The 23,911-nt window shown below is 40.9% G+C and overlaps 1 long non-coding RNA gene across 2 annotated transcripts; it reads left to right on the top strand.

Moving 5' to 3' along the window:
• The first annotated feature begins 583 nt into the window (after window positions 1-583).
• On the top strand, window positions 584-4,446 carry LOC123136667 (uncharacterized). 2 transcript variants are annotated; one of them, XR_006467206.1, is made up of 3 exons: window positions 584-1,066; window positions 3,200-3,244; window positions 3,960-4,446. It is a non-coding gene; the product is annotated as an uncharacterized lncRNA (long non-coding RNA). The 2 variants fall into 2 exon arrangements; XR_006467207.1 differs by having other exon boundaries at window positions 584-3,244.
• The last annotated feature ends 19,465 nt before the right edge of the window (window positions 4,447-23,911 follow it).

The following is a 23,911-nucleotide window of genomic DNA, read 5'->3' as shown; positions in this document are numbered from 1 at the left end:
TTTATTTTTATAGACGTGCACGGCAGTACCAAGGGTGAGCGTATTGTGTTAGAAAAAATAGGAAGTGAGGACTTTGGGAGAGCAAATAATATATCGTTAAAATATAAGCCGCCCTTTATATTTTGGCTATCTAAGGCTGGTCATAGTGGGGAGTAACTTAGAGTAGTAACATGCATACGTTACTACTCTATGTTACCATCCTTATAGTGGAAAATGTCATATTGTAGTAACATACACATGTTCATTTATTATCTTGTAGACTCATTTTGCATTGGAAAGCGCTATGTGATGGTAACATATTAGGTTACTCTATTTGCCTCTCTCCTCATTAACTACTTGCCACATCAACATTTTTGCTTATGTGGCATCTATGTTACTACCTATGTTACTCCCACTATAACTAGCCTAACCAATCCATTACTCTTATTACAAAAGAACCTTGATATATTTTGTCTTGCCCGTTGTCTTAATATGAGACACGTGCACTCACAATAGGTAGGTGTGTGTACTACTCCTTCAAAATGTCATCAGTTTAATGGGTCCCACCATTATTATTCTCCACTTTCCTATTCTATTCTCCACTTTCCTATTCTATAGACTTCTTGACTTCTCCGTTCCTGTTTTCCCCATCCATCTCCTCCGATCCCCTTTCTCTTTTCCTAAATCTTGCTTCTAACTCTAAAATTGCTGCTGCTGGATATCTCCCATCAGCTTTCTTTGCTGATTCGCTTCATGGAGGTTTATCTTCCTCACCTGGAGCCACCCTCGCAGCTGGTTATGGCACATGTTCAGCATGGACGGCGGCTTGTGTTTGTCCTCCTACGCCTCTTCGGTCGCCTAGGCTTGTAAAGGGCGGCGGCGGCGTCCGTGTAATCTCTTTGGTCGTTGATTTCATCTCCTGCGGACCTGCAGCCCTCTTGCATGTAGCTTGAGTATGAGATTGCTGGCTACGTTTTCTTTCACAAGTGCGTAAAGCAGACACATCGTTTCAATTTCTGCTCGAGGTAGCCCGGCACATCATCCTAATCCTTCATAGTGGTAACATTCTTCAAAGTTCGACCTGAAGGTCCCTATTTTTCCTTTTCTGACTCTGTAATTTATCCCCTTTTTCTTATCTTTTTCCTATGGTTGTGCGGTTGAAACAATATAATGTAATCAACGAAATGACTTTTAGTGGTAAACATTTCATAATTTTTCTTTCTAATCTCGGAAAAACATATGTTTTTTTGTAAGTGCTCTATAACTGTTGAATAAGGTAGTACACAGTAGCTAGTAATAAGTTCATGAAAAATTTAAAATTTACTTATATGTATGAGCAGACATACCAATCAAAATTAGTACTATATCGGTATATTAATTTATACTAATCCAAATTAGAACACGGAATGGAACTTTGTGTTTATCTTAAAAACAATACAAGAAAGTATGTACTTTTGACCTCACTGCTAGATTTGTTTCTTTTCACAACTCTTCATGGTTTCTCGTCGGTAGGTCCTTTTGACATGTGTATAGTTTTGTTCGCAATCTTTATCTGAATCATCCTCTTTGGTAATTATATTTGAACCTGCAGCTCAAATGTTCCGTACCTCCTTGTCAAATAGATTTTCCAGTTTTTTGTCGGTGGCATCATGAAATAATAGTAGTATTAATATATACAGAAGAGGGAAAATAATTTGAACGAATACCTATCGAACAGATTTTTCTCTATAAGAACTTTATGTTATTTCACGAAGCCTTTCTTTTCAAATCCTGTTTACATCTCTTACGTTTTGTCTCTCGTTTTATCTTCTGCGAAACAGTTTTTGCCTCTGCCTGTGTGGTTTGTGATGTCATAAATAAATACACCGTAAAAACTATTAATGCATATACAGGGTGACAATGTTTTCAATTTGTTACCTTGTCATCAGGAGCTTCAGTTTTAACAATTGGTTTTCTGCTATTTCTGGAAGCAAACATTGACACATCTTTTTCATATTTTTGATAGACTTCTGTCTCTTTGTCCTCCATTGTTGTTTTTTGTTAGATGATTTAGAAGTTACCTTTCTGCACATATCTTTCTTCTCATCTTTTGTCGCAGTCTTGGAAGAGTGGTTGCCCGATAATTTTTATTTTTTTAATATTTTAAAGAAAAATGTGCACACTTGTGATAGCTAAACCATTAGTTAGTGGCAATACCTCATTATATGACTTCTGTGTAATAGAATTTGAAGAACCCTGTGTATCTTACCTTTCCAGTATGCCCTATAAAGAACGTACTGACTTTATAAGTTCATAAACCATTTAAAATACTAAAATGTGCATGTGCATACCTCTTCAACTATTTCATTTGAATATTCCATCTCAAGTTTGTTGTCAACTTCAAAAGTGAAGCTCGCTTTAAAATATTCCATGCACTCTTGTAGATTCCTTTAATATGAAATAGCCAACTATAGCCCCACTATAGCTGATGTGAAGGACTGCTGCTATTTGGCATAGCCCGCTATTTGATACATTGGTTCATACCTAAGCACTGTTTATCTATATTCACCCTACTCTACAAGGTATCACTATCAGCAAATTCAAAGTGGTAGTCTAAAAACTTGGATTTTTCTCCATCCACTTCCTTCACTGTTGTATAAAAAGAAACTGATTTTAAGATTGTTCTTCAATGGTCGATATTTTTCATACTTCCAGACTTTGAAGGTCTTAGCTATGTAGATGGAGTCCTCTTTAATTTTTGCTTTAAATTTATTGACCAGTTTGCTCCCAATAGAAGCATGGATCACATTGCCCTACATAGAGATAAAACATTAGCAAATTTTGGTAAAGGAAAACTAAAGAGACATTATATATGTAATACTTGCACCTTATATAGAAAAATCAATCAGTGCTAATGAGTTCATTAGTCAATAAGTTAATTGTGTCCTAAAGTCTTACAACTTTGATTGTCCATGTCTCGTTTCGTGTAGTCAATGCATTCAATGGTGTAGGTGCCATAGTCTTTCAGGCCCTAAAAGTATAAGAACTTAAAGTTGATTGGTAAAGTAATATAATGCCATGCAAGCTTTATAATTACGGAAAAATATTGTTGCAACTGCCCCCAGTGATTGTGTGACAACAAAAAAGATTGAAGATTTTTTAGACTGGAATAGATATATGAAATCATAGTAGATTAATAAATACAATTTTATTAACAGCTGGTCTGAAATTTTTGTTTCAGATGTAGCTGCTGGCATTACGACAGGAACCCACTATCGAATTTGAGGTTGGTCAAATATGAAAACCATCTATATATGTTTCTCTATATTGCAGCAAGCAACCCCATTCGTTTCTGTTGAAGCTGTAGTATGGATCTCGTCTTCTAGAGTATATTATCTTTAACATGAATACACTCGAACCAACATCCATGGGATCAACTTTCTGTAGATGAATAAAAGTATGAATGTGCAAGTTGCAACCATTAAGATATGAACGTGCAACCATTAAGATAGGAACCCGTACCTATATAATTGCATTACTTAATGTAGAATACACTTCATAGTTTCGTTTGTTTCTACATAACAAACCTTGTGAGGTAACATGTCTAATCTTTTAAGATTAGCACTGCCAACAATATAATTGAAGTATTATTGATCCCTTAAGAGGTCTGATCTATAATATGAAAACCATCTGACGTACCATATATGTTACTCTATGTCGCAGCAGGCAATCCCACTTGTTTCTGTTATAGTTGTAGTATAATTCTAATTTATAGTATACCACCTTAACGTGAATACACTGGATGCACCATTCATGACATCAGCCTTCTCTAGCTGAGTAAAAAGCATGAACGCTACACCATTAAGATAGGAACCCACACATATAGAATTCTACATAATCAACCTTCTGAGGTAACATGTGAAATCTTGTTAGATGAGCGTTGCTTGAGCATAATTGAACTATAATTGATCTATTAACATGCCTCATCTATTTTTTTGCAGATTGTACTTACTTGATATGGTCTGATTGCTCGACGGAGCTGGCTTGTGCCCGCTGGAGGAAGACAATTCCGAAGTGCCACTGGTTGTTGGAAGTGGACCTCGAAGTGTTGTTCGTCAGAGGAAGATAATGTAGAAATTGTACCCTAAAACCTAGAGGACAATGAACCTCTGAGGCTTTTCAGATTGTACTTACTTGATATGGTCTGATTGCTCGACGGAGCTTGCTTGTGCCCGCTGGAGGAAGACAATTCTTAAGTGCCACTGGTTGGGAAAAGTTGATCTCAAAGTGTTGTTCGCCAAAGGAAGATGATGTAGAAATTGTACCCTAAAACCTAGAGGATAATGAACCTCTGACGCCGTGGAAGCATTGCATCGGGAGGTAGTTTAGGGATGGCTGAGTTTACCAAGTTTGCACGATGGAAAGAGAGATATTATGTTTGCAGCGATTGAATCTTTGAACATTATTGATGATAGTTTGGATTTGTTTGAGGATATTGTACCTGCATGCTACATGCGTTAGTTTTTTGGGAATTGTCTCATCGCTCATGGTATGGTACAATCTGTACGTGTGGCAGATGCAAAAAGCATGTACGTGTGGGATGACCCAACTTGTATGCGTTTTTTTAACGTCGTATGTTTTTTTGTTGAACGTCCAACCTGGGATCGTGAAATGTGATCCCTCGTGGGGTGGTCTTGCCTGGGTTCGTGAAACTGAACGTGAAGTCCTTATCTCATGGTATGGTCCCACCTGGTTTATGAAGATCTAACGGTTGTACTTTGTTGACTGGGTATACACACACCGAATTAAAGGTCAGATATTTCTAGTTATTGGGGATTTTCTAAGCTAATTATCTTTATTCTGGTAACCCCATCAAGTACTTTTTAATATAATAGATGCCTCCCGTGATATGATGCAATTAAATTGTGTTAACAAATGGTACTCCTGCTGTTTTCCCAAGTATGATAAGTAAGTTGCTTCTTTACGCCGTTGAGTGACCTGGTGTCCCCATGGTCCCATGCCCTTAAACCAACTCTTTAGCTGCTGTTGATTTACTGTATCTGGTAAACAAGCAACGCCATAATTAAAGTAATTCCATATTTGACGAATGTCATAATTGATCGTAATGCTTCCGGTAACATGAAGCGTTACTGACGTTCTAAAATTTCTACCGTCCTTGCGTGATTGTCATGAACATAATTAAGATGCTTCTTTTCATTTCGTGTATGTTTCGTATATCCTAATTGATCAGCAACTGTTTACTTTTTATCTTTTGTGCAGATAGGGATATCCATTTCACCTTGTTGCTATTGTGACCTTTTGGTGAACTGCACAAAACACTTTTTTTGGAATGAGTGTCTTGTGCAGTTCAACTAAAATGTCATGTGGGCAACATCTCTCAATTTTGGTGGAACTGCACAAAATGGTGACTGGAGTTCCCAAAATCTCCGTCAAATTCTGTTGGTAATCTCGTGCAACATTTTATTAGCCTTTGCAAGATGCGTCGTCACTGTCACTGAAAGTGCGTTATATCGACTAGAGGGGGGGTGAATAGGCGATTTTTATGAATTCTTCACCGAGGAATTTGCTGGTGAGGAAATTCCTAAATGAAGAACTACTAGCAGTGGAATAAGTACTCAGAAGTAAACATAGCAGAATACAAGCATAGTCATCATGACAAGATGAAGACAAGCACGGAGTACAGAAAGCGTAAACACAGGATAATACAAGAAAGAAGACGGACAGACTGAAGAAATTGAATTGAGGAAATTGAGAAAGTCTTCAGTCAAAGTCTTCAAACAGATATGAATAGGCACACAACAACAGACATGAGGAAATGAAAGAGTTGAAGAAATAGAACCAGTAGGCTTGGTGAAGACAATGATTTGGTAGACCAGTTCTAATTGTTGTCTTAGTTGTACATCTGGTTGGAGCGGCTGAGTATTTAAACTCGAGGACACCCAGTCCCGGACACATAGTCCTCACTGTATTCTCCTTGAGCTAAGGTCACACAGACCTCGCCCAATCACTCGTGGTAAGTCTTCAAGTGACTTCTGAACCTTCACAAACTTAGTCACTCGGCGATCCACAATTCCTCTTGGATGCTCTAGACCTTGACGCCTAACCGTCTGGAAGAAGCACAGTCTTCAAAGGAAACAAGCGTCGGATCCATGCAGGATCAATCTCTTCAGTGATGCTCAATCACTTTGGGTTTGTACGTGTTGGGTTTTGGGTTTTTCCTCACTTGATGATTTTCGCTCAAAGTCCTTGGAGGATGGGATGCTCTCAATTGACAAGTGTTAGTTTCTCTTGGAGCAGCCAACCAGCTAGTGGTTGAAGGGGGCGGCTATTTATAGCCTAGGGAGCAGCCCGACATGATAAGACATAAATGCCCTTGTCTGATATGACCGTTAGGTGGGTAGATATTTTGGAACAGCTGGCACATAGCACATCAACGGTCAAAAATTTGACTATCAAATTTCTCAGGGCTATCATGTTCCTCACTGTGTATGCAATTCACACTGGTGAATTCCTAACTCCTCAGTCAGAACAAATTCCTCAGAGACCAGAAGAACTTCGTCTCTGTCACTGAAGAAATTGACTGAACTGTATGAGATTTCCAATGGCTTCACTCGAAGGGATTGGTAGGTGTAGGATTTTGAGTTGAGCATCACATGGAAATTTTTTCTTAGTATTTCCTCGACCCCCTTTAACAATACGGTGTTTCCTATGACTCAAGAAAGAGAAAAATGAAACTACGAAAACAAAAGTCTTCACGCTTCATGTTCTTCGAATGATTTCCAAGTCTTCAAGGTCACACCAATTCCTTCACTTTCAAAGTCTTCAGAAAGTCTTCAGAAATACAAAGTCTTTAGTTGAAGAACTTCATTTCTATGGGTCGACTTTTTCTGTAATTATCAAACTCCTCATAGACTTATAGACCTGTGTACACTCATAAACGCATCAATCAGTTAACCTATAAGTATTCAATACACCAAAATCACTAAGGGGCACTAGATGCACTTACAATCTCCCCCTTTTTGGTGATTGATGACAATATAGGTTAAGTTTTCAACGGGGATAAACATGTGAAGTGTAAATACTGATATTGAGGAATTTGATTGCAATATATAGAAGAACTCCCCCTGAAGAAGTGCATAGTGAGGAATTTGCTTTTGAAGCAATGCACACTAGAAGAGTATAATCATGGAGATCTCCCCCTATATCTTGTAATTCATACACGCATTTGATATATAATATGAAGAATTTGAAATGCATGATGAAAGAGGGTATTGTCTTTGAGAGGAAACTCAATGCTGATGGAACATATTGGAAGCCTGAGCAGTACCACAAAACCTCATGGGTTGCTGCAAAGGGACCTCTAGTTGATCCATCCAACTTATCTGGCTTTACATGTGAATCTCCTCATTCTTCTGATGAGTCATTTGACTCTAACTATAAACTGTTCAAAAATCAGAATGGTGAAGTATTTGCTAGATATGTTGGGGCTAACTGCAGGAACGGTTCCCCTATTAAGAAGATCTGGGTTCCCAAAAGTTGCCTTGAAAGTCTTCAGGTGAATGTCCTCATGACACCACCTGTGAAGAAAAGGAACTCCATATCAGATTCTTCAGATGAACCAAATTCTTCATATGGATCCAAGTCCTCATGTGGATCAAATTCCTCAAAAGGATCAGAGTCCTCATATGATCATCATCGTGCTAACCCTTCTGTTTCGCAGGGTAGAACTAAGGTCTATGAATATGTGCATTATTCTTCAAATCATTATGTTCATAAGTCCTCGAAGAATTTCTCTGCTTATTCATATGCTTACCCTAACCCCTCTTATGTGAAACGAAGTGGATTGGCGTCCATGACACCTTTCTCATATGGTGCTCGCAGAGTGATGAATTTTTTGCCACCCCTCCAGATGTGGGTGGTGAAGAAAAAGAACTAATCTCTTATGCAGGGTCAGGTCTCCAGTTGTGCTCAAAACGACTGAAGAATCTGCTGGAGACCTGAACAGTGCCTGATAGGACGCAGGCTAATCATGATGAAATGAACCTTCATTTCACATGTACTCATACCGATTATCGCTTCAAATTGCTTGATGAAATTGACCTGATGATACTGATGTCATATTCTTCACTGATGAAGTATATGAGTTTGTAAGCTGCACTAATTCATCTGCAGGATGATCAACCCAAGGCAAATGAGTGGGTCCTTGATAGTGGATGTACAAATCACATGACTGGTGACAAGAATCTCTTGATGGATGCTCCCTTATCACCGTCACATCTGAAGCATATCATCTTCCCTGACAAAGGCAAAAGTCAAGTATTGGGTCTAGGTAAGGTTGCAATCTCTAAGGACATACACATGGACAAAGTCATGCTTATCGAGTCCTTAGGATACAACCTCATGTCTGTCTCAATGCTTTGTGATCTTGATATGGTTGTTGTCTTTGGCAAGTATCGTTGTGTTGTGATCTTGGAAGCTGACAATTCCAAAGTCTTCGAAGGCTTTAGGAGAGGAGACTTGTACATTGTTGATTTCTCTACAGGACCACAACCTACCATGTGCTTACTTGCAAAAGCTTCAGAAGGCTGGCTATGGCATCGACGACTTGGTCATGCTGGCATGAGGAATCTGCACACGCTCGCGACGAAGAAGCATGTCATTGGCATTGAGAATGTCAAATTCCTCAAGGATCACTTATGCGGAGCCTGTGAAGCTGGGAAGATGACTAAGGCCAAGCATCCAGCAAAGACTATCATGACTACCATTCGACCATTTGAATTGCTTCACATGGATCTCTTCGGTCCTAATCATTATTATGCTGTGACAAATGATGCATCTCTATATGGCTTTGTTATTGTTGATGATTATTCTCGTTACACGTGGGTACACATTGTTACTTACAAACATGAAGTGCAGGAAGTCTTCAAACGATTTTCCTCGAGGGCTTCAACCAACTTTGGTGTGAAGATCAAGCACATCAGGAGTGACAATGGAACTGAGTTCAAGAATTCCGGTCTTGATGACTATCTTGATGAACTTGGTATTACTCATGAGTTATCTGCTCCTTATACTCCTCAACAGAATGGCGTCGTGGAGCGCAAGAACAGAACTCTTGTTGAGATGGCTCGCACTATGCTTGATGAATACAAGATGCCTCGTCGTTTCTGGAGTGAGGAAATTGATACTGCTTGCCACATCATCAACAGAGTATATCTTCACAAATTTTTCAAGAAGACTGCCTATGAACTCCTCACTGACAAGAAACCCAATGTAAGTTACTTCAAAGTCTTCGGTGCTAAATGTTGGATTAGAGATCCTCATCACAATTCTAAGTTTGCACCGAAAGCACATGAGGGTTTCATGCTTGGTTACGGAAAGGACTCGCACACCTACAAAGTCTTCAACAACGTTCTTCACAAGGTTGTTGAAACTGTGGATGTGCGGTTCGATGAAACTAATGGATCGCAAAGAGAGCACCTACCTTCTGTGATAGATGAACCAGCACCTGAGGATTCTATCAAGTTCAAAGCCACTAAGGATGTCATTCCTACTAAAGAATCTTCTGAAGACTTCATTCCAGAACGTGATGAACGTCGAGCTGGCGCACCTGAAGAAAATGGTGCTGAGGAAAATGCCCCTGAAGAAAATGTGGATCAAAATCCTCGAAGACAACCCGCTCATCCTCGTATTGCAAATGAAGTGCAAATCGAGAAGATCATCGATGACATTGAAGCACCAGGTCCTCTCACACGCTCAAAAGCTTCACATTTATCTAACTTTTGTGGGCACTTTGCATTTGTCTCTATCACAGAGCCCACTAAGGTAGATGAAGCATTTCTGGAGCCTGAGTGGATTCAAGCTATGCAAGAAGAATTACATCAGTTCAAGCTCAACAACGTCTGGGAACTGGTTAAACGTCCAGATCCTCGCAAGCACAACATTATTGGCACAAAGTGGATCTACCGCAACAAGCAAGATGAAAATGGCCTTGTGGTGAGGAATAAGGCATGGCTAGTAGCTCAAGGCTACACACAGGTTGAAGGAATTGACTTCGATGAAACTTTTGCACCTGTTGCTAGACTTGAGGCTATTTGCATATTACTTGCTTATGCTAACCATCATGAGGAAGAAGTATATGTTGCTCAACCCCTAGGTTTTGAAGATCCAAAGAATCCCGACAAAGTCTTCAAGCTCAACAAGGCCCTGTATGGCCTCAAGCAAGCCCCTCGGACGTGGTATGATACCTTGAAGGAATTCTTCATGAAGAAAGGCTTCAAACTTGGTTCACTCGACCCAACTCTTTTCACTAAGTCTTATGATGGTGAATTGTTTGTGTGCCAAATATATGTTGATGATATCATTTTCGACTGTACTGACCAACGATATAGTGATGAATTTGCCTATATGATGAGTGAAGAATATCAAATGCCTAGGATGGGAGAGTTGAAATTCTTTTTAGGTCTTCAAATTCATCAACAACGCAATGGAATATTCATATCTCAGGAGAAATACCTCAAGGACGTATTGAGGAAATTCGGCATGCAAGATTGCAAAGGGGTCAAAATTCCAATGCCCACAAATGGCCATCTATGCACTGATGAAAATGGTAAAGACTTCGATCAAAAGGTATACCGCTCCATGATTGGCTCTTTATTGTACCTATGTGCATCTAGGCCGGATATTATGCTTAGTGTTTGCATGTGTGCCCGATTTCAAGCTACACCGAAGGAATCACACCATAAGGCTGTGAAGCATATTCTTCGATACTTAGCTCACACACCAACACTTGGATTATGGTATCCCAAGGGCTTCACTTTTGATCTCATTGGATATTCAGACTCTGACAATGCTGGCTATCGCGTGGACCGCAAGTCAACATTTGGTACATGTCATTTCCTCGAACGATCTTTGGTCTGTTGGTCCTCGAAAAAACAGAACTGCGTATCTCTCTCCACTGCAGAAGCTGAGTACATTGCTGCTGGATCATGTTGTGCTCAACTACTATGGATGAAGAAAACTCTCAATGACTATGGCGTCAACGTGAAGAATGTGCCTCTCTACTGTGACAATGAGAGTGCCATCAAGATTGCTCATAACCCAGTTCAGCACTCGAAGACCAAGCATATCCAGATTCGTCATCATTTTCTTCGTGATCATGTGTTGAAGGGCGACATCAACATTGACCACGTCAGTACTGAAGATCAATTGGCCGATATCTTCACAAAGCCCTTGGATGAGAAGAGATTTAGCAAGTTGCGGTGTGAGCTAAATATCCTAGAATCTTCGAATGTTCTCTGAAATGGACACACATCCTAACACTTATGCTGACTTGATGACTTAGATGCGCAACACACGAAGTAATCTTTTTCTTCAATCAATGAAGACTAACCCTCTAAGTGTGAAGAAATTAATGAAGAAATTGATTCTCAGAGCCCTACGACAATTGTACGCGGTGTCTGAAATCAGCTTTCTTATACAGTGGGTTGCGCCAACCAAAGTTGAGAATCTTCACTTTGAATTTTTATTCGTTTTTGAAATTCCTCAGTTTTTTTCAAATTCTTCAACTTTGCATTGTCTTCACTCTTTCCGATGTTGTTCTTCATTCGAATATATTTATATATATGAGTTATATGTCCTCTACATCATTCACTTATTGTTATTTCTTCAAGTTGATTTCTTCTGCTAAGTAAATGTGATCGGACCCTTCCCCCTCTATGCTAAACTCAACCCAGTCTATTCACAAATTCCTCATATGCGTTCTATTTGGAACTCGTTCAAATTCTTCACTGTGTCCTTGACAGCTGAAGAAATTGCGAACAGAACTTTTAACTTATCTTACCTGAATTTTCGGCTTTGCCGCTCAAACCGTTCCGCATCCCACGATAGACTTATCTATTCACCCACGATCTAACACGATCTCCACTGTTCAGTATGTGGGTGACACATGTCATGCCAATGAGAAGGGTCAGGGGCACGTTCATCCTAAATCTTCGGGCGAACAATTTTTCACTGCGACTATAAATACCCCCTGACCCCTTCCTCACTTCCTTTACTTCGCTCGACCTCTCTCTCCCGCTCGATCTTCTCAAACCCTAGCGCCGCCGCTACTTCATTGTCGCGGGTGAGGTAGAGCTTCACTGCCTCGACCTCGTCGCCGTCGTACTCGCGCCGGTTGCGGATTTCTTCACTCCGCCGCCGCCGTAGCCGTCTTCTTCTGCCAAGTTAGGACGTGGAAGATCTGACCTGACGAACTTCACTTTTGTTCTTCCCAGTTCGTCGTGTTCTTCACTTTGGGTAATTAAAAGTTACTTTTAACTACTCGCTTTGATTCTCAAGTTTTTCTGAAAATCTTCAAAGGTGTTTATTCTTCAATTCTTCACATACATGAACACCTCACACGTCATCTGTTCTTGATTCGTTTCTCTAAGCTATGATTTTCTTCAAGATTCCTCAATTGTGTGGATTCTAAATCTATACAACTCTTGAACCTAAGACAAAGAACACTTAGTGAAATTCCTCAAGACTCATCTGGTCAAATTCCTCAAACTCGTTCTTATTGAAAAACCTTCTGAGAATGCATATGACCTCTCCAAATTCCTCGCAACTATACTCTGTTCACAGGTACAAATGTCCGCTGCTGAATCACTAGGTTCTCATCAACTTAACTCATTTGCAGTGTTCCTCGAAGAAAAGTTGCATACTTCTTCAGAGAATTCGATTGTTCAAATTCCTCAACTGAAGAAAATGGCTGATTGTAAGAAGCCGCAGAAAGGAGGAAAGAAGCCTGAGGTCATGACTGCTTTTGAGATCCCTGAGGACATTTACGCAGACTATTGCACACCTGATGAGGCCAAGTTTGGAAAGGAGAACAAAAATCAGCGCAAGGTGTGCATACAAAGGATAGAGACGAGATGGGCACGAGAATGGAGGGAGTACCGATATGTCACTCCCAAGTACATGAAGAAATTCACACTCAACCCTCCATGCCCAAGACCTCCATTGGCACCAGGCCAGTTGGCAGATCCCACCAGCCTCAAGCGCGGTGAGGATTATCCTGATGAATGGGCAAAGCGCCAAACCAAACTGGCTAATCAAGCAAAGGAAGCAGTGAAGAAATTCAACGCAGACTCTGCTGCTGCTGCTGCCTCTGCTGAGGCCTCTACTAGTCAGCCAAAGAAGGCTATGCACAAGAAGCCTGCACACAAGTCCAGTGCTTCACCTTCAATGCCCTCATGGCCAAGCTCCTCTGCTATGCCATCAAGGCCAGATTCCTCAAGGCCCTCACGGCAAATTCCTCAGACTGCTCCTTCAAAGTCCTCAGCTCCTCCGTCAAAGTCTTCAGCTGCTCCGATAAAATCCTCGGCATGTGCATCTCGCCATGTGCCAAAGGACTCAAGGCTTCTCTATTGCCTCAGGAGCATCTGCAAGCTCCTCAGCTGCTCGAAATTCCTCAACTGGTCCCTCTCTGCTGAAGAAAAAGGCCACTGCTGGATGAGGCACTCGCCCAAGTCCTCACAAGAAGCAGGTCACCTTCCATGTACCTTCTGATGATGATGAGGCTGATGATGAAGAACTTGCCGAAATCATCAGAAACAGGCAAGCCAGGGCCGCTAGATCCAAAGGTAGCAATGTGCCGCTGATGTTGTATCCCAAGTTGATCCTTGACTATACTGACTTATGGCACAAGGACCCTAACACACCTTTGCCGGAGATGAACCTCACTCCTGGTCAAAGTCACGTTCTCACTGCCTTCATTGAAGAAGAGAAATGGAAATTTGAACAAGGCAGAAGTTTAAAGAAAGCGCAGTACAAGAAACACCGCTACCTCAAGGACAATGTCCTCACTCTCACTCCTTATCAGCTCCTTGCCTTGCAAGTGGAAATCAAACAACTAAGCGATGAATTTGATCGCTACTATGCTGATTGGAAGGGCGCCAAGGTGCGTTTCGTCAATCTAACGAATAAATTCACTTCAAGTGCTGCTCCACCTGTGCACGTTGAAGTTACTCAGGCTGAGGCATCTGCTCAGCCTACTGAAGAAAATGCCAGCACCGCTGATGACAATCAGGCTGCTGAAGAAAATGAGAGTGCCAGGGCTGATGACTCCATTCCAGCCACTGAAGATATTGCCAGGGCATCCACTAGTGGTGCGCCTGAAGAAAGTGAACAAGTCAGGGCAACTGCATCAGTTGCGCCTGAAGAAAATGAACCAAATTCCTCTGCACCTCCTACGCCTACACCAACTCCAATCCTTCCATCTGCATTAGATGCGAAGAAGACCAAGGCTGCAGAATGTGCAGCTGTGAAGAAAAGGAAGGCATCAACTTATTCAAATTCTTCAGCTCCGAAGAAGATGAAGACTCTGATCAGTTCGATTGATAATCCAATTGATGCCGTTCCAGTCTCATCAATGCCATCAAAGGACCTTGTTCCTTTTGGTGAAGATTATGTGATTCCTGATGAATCTGATGAAGAAACTCCTTCTGCTGCTTCTTCAGAGCAGTTGGACGAAGAAATTGAAGTGGATAAGATCCCTTCAACCCCAATCATTTCCTCACCTTTGCCTCAGTTTACTGCTGAAGAGGCAGGTGTTGAAGAAATTGAAGAGGAGGATGTGGACATTGGCTGTACCACTCTTGTGCTCAATGATGAATTTTGGGACAGTCAACATCCCAACTCTCCAATGTTCACTCCCCTTCAAGCTATTCCCCAGTCCCCAGCCGCCATTGAAGTGCAAATGGGATCTGAAGAACCTCATGCAACCCCAAGTGTTCATGAAGAAATTCCAATCACTATTGCTGAAGAAATTGTCAATGAAGAATTGACGATCTAGGCCGAAGCTGCTGAAGAGCCTGAAATTCCTCAGCCTGAGGAACATGAGATTGCGATTCCTGAAGTAGTGCTGCAATTGACTGACACTCCTCAGCCCAAGCTAAAGGATCCCTTCTCCAAGAAGCAAAAATTCAAGGCTGATGATTTCTTTGGCGAGCACGTATTCTTCACTGAATTCAACCCCTATGACAATGCTCGTCTTAGAAGGAAGCATTTCTGGACTGCCAGCCAGGCCAACTTCTATTCCTCGGTGCTCTTCAACAAGGACAAAGTCTTCGATCATGAGCATATTCCTCATGTGGACATGGAATCCATGCCTTGCTTCTCTCAAGTCCTCAACATGATTCATGACCCTGGCTTGCTCAATTTCTGCTCTGACATTGTTGATTGGAATGAAGAACTTATTCTTCAATTCTACACAACTTTGCATATCACAGGCGATGCTGCTGACGTCAACTCATGGGTATTGGACTGGATGATAGAAAACACTCATTACAAGGCACCAGCCACTGAATTGCTTCGTGCCCTACCAATTAGTCCTCCACTTGACGGTGCTCGTTGTCTGTATGATGAGCCTAAACTCACTGATCACTATATGCAAGTGCTCATGAAGCCGCTGAAGCCAGGACAAGCTCCAAGGACCAAATTCCTCGTGAAGGAATTGCTCTATGTGCCAAGAACAATCTACCGCATTCTGACGAAGACCATGAGTCCCATCAAAGGCCATGACTCATTTGATGAAGAAATTATCAGAATGATGAAGAACATGCTTTTCAACATCATGCATGGCATTCCCATAAATTATCATGATTTCTTCATGAGGACTCTGGCGAATGTTGCACTTTCTCCATTTGAGCTGAAGCCTTACTGTAGGACCTTGAGAAGAGGTGTCTAGAGGGGGGTGATTAGACACTAAGTGACAAAGTTGCAATTTTTAATTTCTTTAAGTTTAAGTGGAGTTTAGGCACAATTTTAACATTCACAATACATAAAAAGCAAGCATGCAAAGAGTATATGAGCAGCGGAAAGTAAAGCATGCAACTTGCAAGAATGTAAAGGGAAGGGTTTTGGAGGATTCAAACGCAATTGGAGACACGGATGTTTTTGGCGTGGTTCCGATAGGTGGTGCTATCATACATCCACGTTGATGGAGACTTCAACCCATGAAGGGCAACGGTTGCGCGAGTCCACAGAGGGCTCCACCCATGAAGGGTCCACGAAGAAGCAACCTTGTCTATCCCACCATGGCCATCGCCCACGAAGGACTTGCCTCACTAGCGGTAGATCTTCACAAAGTAGGCGATCTCCTTGCCCTTACAAACTCCTTGGTTCAACGCCACAATCTTGTCGGAGGCTCCCAAGTGACACCTAGCCAATCTAGGAGACACCACTCTCCGAGAAGTAACAAATGGTGCATTGATGATGAACTCCTTTCTCTTGTGCTTCAAATGTTAGTCTCCCCAACACTCAACTCTCTCTCATGGGATTTGGATCTGTTGGAAAGAAGATTTGAGTGGAAAGCAGCTTGGGGAAGGCTAGAGATCAAGATTCATATGGTAGGAATGGAATATCTTGGCCTCAACACATGAGTAGGTAGTTCTCTCTCAGAAAATGTATGCTGCAAGTGTAGGTTCAGTCTGATGGCTCTCTCCACGAATGAAGAGGAGGTGGAGGGGTATATATAGCCTCCACACAAAATCTAACCGTTACACACAATTTACCAAACTCGGTGGGACCGATTCAACAGACTCGGTCGGACCGATTTACTAAACCTAGTGACTGTTAGGATTTTCGGTGGGACCGACATGTAACTCGGTAGGAACGATATGGTTATGGTTAGGGCATAACGTAATCTCGGTGAGACCGATTACACAAACTCGGTAGGACCGATTTTGGTAATGAGTTTTCCAGAGAGTTGGTCAGGCAAACTCGGTTGGACCGATTACACAAACTCGGTAGGACCGATTTTGGTAATGAGTTAACCAGGAAGTTTGCATTGTAATCTCGGTAGTACCGATTGCTCAAACTCGGTGAGACCGATTTTGGTAATGGACATACACAGAGAGATTACAATCCCATCTCGGTGAGACCGAGATCCCTATCGGCGAGACCAATTTGTCTAGGGTTTGTGGTAGTGGCTAAGACATCTGAACTCTGTGGCGCCAGATAGAAAGAATCGGTGGGGCCGAGTTTGACTTTAGGTTTAGGGCATATGTGTGGAAGTGGGAAAGTAGTTGAGGGTTTTGGAGCATATCACTAAGCACTGTGGAGCAAGAAACTCATTAAGCAACACCTCATCCCTTCTTGATAGTATTGGCTTTTCCTATAGACTCAATGTGATCTTGGATCACTAAAATATAAAATGAAGAGTCTTGAGCTTGAAGCTTGAGCCAATCCTTTGTCCTTAGCATCTTGAAGGAGTTCCCACATCCTTTAGTCCATGCCACTCCATTGTTGAACTTATCTGAAACATACTAGATAAAAGTGTTAGTCCAACAAGAGATATGTTGACATTAATTACCAAAACCACCTAGGGAGCACTTGTGCTTTCAATCCCCCCTTTTTGGTAATTGATGACAACATACATGAAAGCTTTAGATAAAGATATAAAGAATAGAAAGTAAAGCTTTGGAAAGACATGTAACAAGCATAGGCTCCCCCTACATGTATGCAATCATGTGAATATGGAATATAGAAGCATGTGAGAGCATAACGATGATAGAGTAGGCAATGTGTTACATGTATCTTGGCCATATGCATCAGAGCAAAGAATATTAAAGAAAATATCTTCATGCCCATGAGTCCTTCTTGCAAACAGTATGTGCATCAGCAAGAATTCCTCATACACATGATTGTGATGCATATACTTACCTTGTAGTCTTGAGTTGGCTTAGGATGGAATGAACCTGTGTAAACAAGGTTAGATAACACAGGTACATCTACTAGCCAGAGCAAACAAAAGAAACCACGAGAATACCAAGACTGGGATGACATGCAGAGAGTGAGTACTAAGTACCACATTGGATTAGACATGTCCCCAAGAGTAAAGATATGCAATGAATTTAAATGATTTTTTCCCTTAGATGTCTTGCTCCCCCTGAATCTAGCATGGGATACTGGGAGAAGATATGGAACAGAAAATCAGAGCTGAAAGATATAAATGAACCGAGCTAATGCAAATAAGCACATATGAACATGTCTTTCCCCTCAAGAAGACATGTGGCATATCTCCTCTTGAACACCAAGCATCTGGGATCATTGAGAAATACTTTCTACTTGAGTATTCTCTCCCCTGGAGATCTCTTTCTCCCTTTCTCTGATGTGATCTCTCTAAGTGATAAGCTTTCATGTGATCTCTCTCTCCCCCTTTGACATCAATTTACAAGAAGGGTTTGATCCTTGAGTCACAGCACAAAGTATTTATATAAATGTGATTCTTGTAGAGGACAAGATTCATTGAGTGGAGCTGGATCAGAAGAAACACAGAATAAGTGGCAAACTGTTTTTCCTGTTGTGAAATCGGTGGCACCGAGTGGTATGCTTCGGTTGTACCAAAAGGATTCGGTTGGACCGAAAACAACAAATCGGTGAAACCGAGTTCATCGCAGAGAAAACACTTGTCACCTCAGCTCACTAGACTAGTAAGATCTCTCAAATATTTGCAAGGAATTTACTGAATGATATGCAATGAATTGGATGCAGAAAATGCAGAGCAAACAGAAAGAAATCTAGATGAAGTTTTTTTGGAAGGGGAAACAAATATGCATGAAACAAATGCAAAAACACAGAAAAGAGCACAAGAGAACTTCATCTAGAGATGGTCGGCGACAAAGTCACCTATGTTAGAGTATATTGACTTAGGAGTCAAGTGAGATCACTTGACCATAGGTCATACTCATCATTTAAGCTCAAAATGGGGTTGCCATTTTTCGTTTAAGCATCTTGATGTATTCACATCTTGTCGAGTTGCTTTAGCTCATGACTTGGAGTAAAGCTTCTCTAAGATGGAATAACAAACCTTGGTTGGTGGTGTTGTCCATGTAGTTGAACTTGTGTGGGTTGCTCAAGGTTGATGTAGTTCATCAATAGTTGGGAGCACCACTTGGAATTTGAGTCCATCTACCTACATGGGTTAGTTCTTGTAGGGAAGAGCACTTGTGTATCCAAAAATGACAATCATGAAGCTCAACATAGAATTTGTCAAAGGATATGTTTGAATGGTTTCGTGCTTCCTTGTCTTCAACCACCATAGTGTAGAAACTTGGTGATGTAGAGATTGCTCAAGATGTGAGTAGATTGCAATCTCATGGAATTTGATTCAACCAAGTACCTACATGGGTTAGGTAACATGCAAGATGCAAATATATCCAAGACATAAGATTTTCATCATAAGAGAAATATCAAGGATTAGTCATAAGATCAAGTCTTGCATGTATCCAATGGAGTTTCTACTCCAAGTTTGAAGCATCAATGATGTTCAATTCTCCTCTTAACCTGCAAAACACTTTCTCATCAAGAGGTTTAGTGAATATATCCGCTAATTGCTTTTTGGTGCGAACATGCTTAAGATTAATGTCACCCTTAGCAACATGATCTCGAATGAAATGATGACGAACTTCAATATGCTTAGTTCGAGAATGCTGTACGGGATTGTGACCAATTTTGATAGCACTTTCATTGTCACAAAGCAATGGAACATGTTTCACATGTATTCCGCTTCGGCGGTGGATAAGGATACCGAGTTTTGTTTCTTGGAGGACCAAGACACAAGAGATCTACCAAGAAATTGACAAGTACCCGAAGTGGACTTTCTATCAACCTTGTCTCCGGCATAGTCCGAGTCGGAGTAGCCAACAAGATCAAAAGAGGCCCTCTTAGGATACCAAATGCCAAAATTTGGTGTATGGATTAAGTATCTCACTATCCTTTTCACGGCCTTAAGATGGCATTCTTTAGGAGCAGTTTGATATCGTGCACACATGCACACACTTAGCATGATATCGGGACGTGAAGCACATAGATATAATAATGAACCAATCATAGAGCAATAAACCTTTTGATCAACCGGTTCACCATCTTTGGTCAAATCAAGATGTCCACTAGTAGGCATGGGTGTAGACATACCTTTGCATTCTTGCATATTGAACTTCTTGAATAAGTCCTTGGTGTACTTCTTTTGAGAAACAAAAGTACCTTCCTTAGTTTGCTTGATTTGCAATCCAAGAAAGAATTTGAGTTCACTCATCATAGACATCTCAAACTTCTCCGACATTAGCTTCCCAAACTTTTCACTAAAATGAGGGTTAGTTGAACAAAATATAATATCATCAACATAGATTTGGCACACAAATAGTTCTCCATTAACCCTTTTAGTAAAAAGTGTGGAATCAATTTTCCCAATTTCAAAGCCTTTTTCAATAAGGAACTTGGTCAAGCATTTATACCACGCCCTAGGAGCTTGTTTAAGACCATAAAGGGCTTTGTGAAGTTTGTAAACATGATTTGGTTTCTTAGGATTGACAAAGCCGGGAGGTTGCTTAACATAAACTTCCTCCTCTATTTCACCATTTAGAAAAGCACTTTTAATGTCCATTTGGTACAAGGTGATATCATGGTGATTAGCATAGGCAAGTAAGATGTGAATGGACTCAAGTCTAGCAACGGGGGCGTAAGTCTCACCATAGACCATACCTTCGACTTGTGTGTAGCCTTGGGCAACGAGACGTGCTTTGTTGCGAACTACTTGTCCATCTTCATCTTGCTTGTTGCGCAACACCCATTTGCTACCGATGATATTATGGTTGTTGTCGGGCTTCTCAACCAATGTCCAAACTTGGTTCCTCTCAAAGTTGTGTAGCTCTTCGTGCATAACATTTATCCAATCCGGATCTTCCAATGCTTCTTCGACCTTCATAGGTTCAATTCTAGAGATGAAAGAATAGTTTTCACAAAAGTTAGCTAAACGAGTTTTAGAGCGAGTGATTCTCCCGGTTTGAATATCATTGTAGATTTGCTCGACGGGATGGTCTTTAGCAATTCTTGCTCGAACTCATGAAAGCTTTTGCTTGGTTCTTGGTTGAACTTCTTCTTCATCTTGTTCTTCTTCTTGGCCTTCTTCATTGTTGGCGTTGTCGTTCTCTTGTCGTGGTGGAGAAGGAGGTTGTTGACGTTCATCTTGATGCACTTCCTCGTTTTCTTCATCTTGGTGCTTCCCACTTGTGGATGCTTCCGTATCAACTCTTGGTTCACCTTGTCGTGAAGTAGAAGCTTCCACTTGGACGGACGAGGTACTCTCCTTCACCTTTGTTGGACGGACCTTGCCAATAGACAAGTCTTGGATTGCTTCCGAAGGATCTTTTTCTCCTACATCAATTGGCAATTGCTCTACTTGCGAGCCGTTAGATTCATCAAACTTCACATCTACCGTCTCTTCAACCTTTCGGGTGAAATTGTTGTAGACACGGTAAGTATGAGAGTTTGAGCCATAACCTAGTAGGAAACCTTCATGAGACTTAGGAGCAAATTTAGAACGACGATGCTTATCAAGAATGTAGCACTTTGAGCTGAATACTCAAAAGTATCCAACTTGGGGCTTGTTACCGGTGAGGAGCTCGTACGCCGTCTTGCCGAGTAGCTTGTGAAGATACAAGCGATTTGTTGCATGACAAGCTGTCTCAACCGCTTCTGCCCAAAAGTGCTTCGATGTCTTGTACTCATCAAGCATCGTTCTCGCCATTTCGATGAGCGTCCGGTTCTTCCTCTCAACAACTCCATTTTGTTAAGGTGTGTACGTAGCCGAGAACTTGTGTGAAGTCCCTTCTTCGTCAAGAAAGGTGTCCACATTTGCGTTCTTGAACTCCGTTCCGTTGTCGCTGCGAACCTTCTTGATCTTCACTTCAAATTGATTTTGGGCCTTCCAAGCGAAGTTTTTGAAGATCTTTTGGACCTGCGATTTATCATCGAGAAAGAACACCCACGTAAATCTTGAAAAATCATCAACTATAACTAGACCAAAAGAATTTCCACCGAGACTCTTGTAAGAGTTGGGACCAAAGAGATCCATGTGAAGTAGCTCGAGTGGCCTCCTTGTGGTCATGATGTTCTTCACGGGATGCCTTCCTCCAACCTGTTTACCTGCTTGACAAGCACTGCAAAGTCTATCCTTATCAAATATGACATTGTTAACACCAAGGTTATGATTCCCTTTAATAAGCTTGTCAAGGTTTCGCATACCAACATGACCTAGTCGTCTATGCCATAACCAACCTTTTGAGGATTTAGCAATGAAGCAAGTTTTAGGTTGAGCCTTTTTAGTGAAATCAACAATGCATATATCACCTCTACGCAAACTGGTAAAGACCATTCTATGATTGTCTCGACGAAACACTTGGCAATCTACTTCAGTAAATAGGACATTGAAACCGAAATTAGCAAGTCTAGATACTGAATGTAAGTTGTATCCAAGAGATTCAACGAGCATGACATTTTGTATGGAGCTATCATGTGATATGGCCACCTTACCGAGGCCAACCACCTTACCCTTTGAGTTGTCACCGAAAGTGACATACTTTCGAGGACTATCATTTTCAGCAAGCTCACGAAACATGTCTTTATCTCCGGTCATGTGATTGGTACATCCACTATCAAGAACCCATTCCTTTCCTCCTGACATATATCCCCGAAGATTTGCCATAAGACCAAAGTGTCTCATTGCATCATCAAGATCGAAGTCACTATCATCATCCTCATCATAGTATCCATGTTCAACATCGTCATGTGGTGGATCAAATCCTAGAGAGGGTGATTCGTTAGAGTGAGTTTGACAATGATCTTGCTTATGAACTTTTATAGCTTCAGAAATAATATCACTAATAATTCCAACATCTCCTTTGGCACACATAAGGTTTGTAAGCTCAACTAGACGACCACCAAACATAGGATCACTAGTATTCATCTTCCTCAAAGCAATCACTACTAGGAAAAGGCCTACTAATGGCGCACCGGTTTTGCCTACTAATGGCGCACTACTGGTGCGCCATTAGTATCACGCTACTAGTATTTTTTACTAATGGCGCACCACTGGTGCGCCATTAGTATCTGGTATACTAATGGTGCACCATGCAGTGCGCCATTAGTTTTGCCCACAGTGCGCCACTAGTGTCTGCTATACTAATGGCGCACCACATGGTAGTGCGCCATTAGTAACAATTTTTTAAATTTTGTTTTGTGTTTTCTTAATCTCAGGTCACTATTTCACATATGAGATATCCAACACATATATATACAACAAGCATCCATATAACAATCATAGCCAACACACAAGTTCCATCATATATACATACATAGCCAACACATAGTTCCATCGTTACATATTACAAAAGTTTCACATTGTTCATCCAACACCGTTATCCATCAATTCACAAAAATTTCACATTGATACAAAATAAAAACACAAATGGAAAAGAAGCACTCCATCCATGCAAGCTTCCGTGAATTAAATCAAATCTGCAAAATGATAAACAAGAAGTTAGAAGAAGAAGAAGAAGAAGACTAGAAGAATACTAGAAGAAGAAGAACACTAGAAGAAGAATAAGAAGAAGAATAAGAAGAATAAGAAGAAAACTATAAGCTTATTATGTAAACTTGATCATTTTGTGCTAACATAAGTAATTTTGGAGCTAACCTATAGGAAACTAAGCATATAAGCTCTAAGTTAGCATATTAGAGCCAACTTAGGTAAAATGAAGCTAACCTATGTCATTTTGGAAAAGAAGAAGAATAAGAAGAAGACTATAAGCTTATTATGTAAACTTGATCATTTTGTGCTAACATAAGTAACTTTGGAGCTAACCTATAGGAAACTAAGCATATAAGCTCTAAGTTAGCATATTAGAGCCAACTTAGGTAAAATGAAGCTAACCTATGTCATTTTGGAAAAGAAGAAGAATAAGAAGAAGACTATAAGCTTATTATGTAAACTTGATCATTTTGTGCTAACATAAGTAATTTTGGAGCTAACCTATAGGAAACTAAGCATATAAGCTCTAAGTTAGCATATTAGAGCCAACTTAGGTAAAATGAAGCTAGCCTATGTAATTTT

This window comes from Triticum aestivum, chromosome 6B (genome assembly GCF_018294505.1).
Source record: "Triticum aestivum cultivar Chinese Spring chromosome 6B, IWGSC CS RefSeq v2.1, whole genome shotgun sequence".
Lineage (NCBI taxonomy): Eukaryota > Viridiplantae > Streptophyta > Magnoliopsida > Poales > Poaceae > Triticum > Triticum aestivum.
This window is presented reverse-complemented; position numbering and strand designations above follow the sequence as displayed.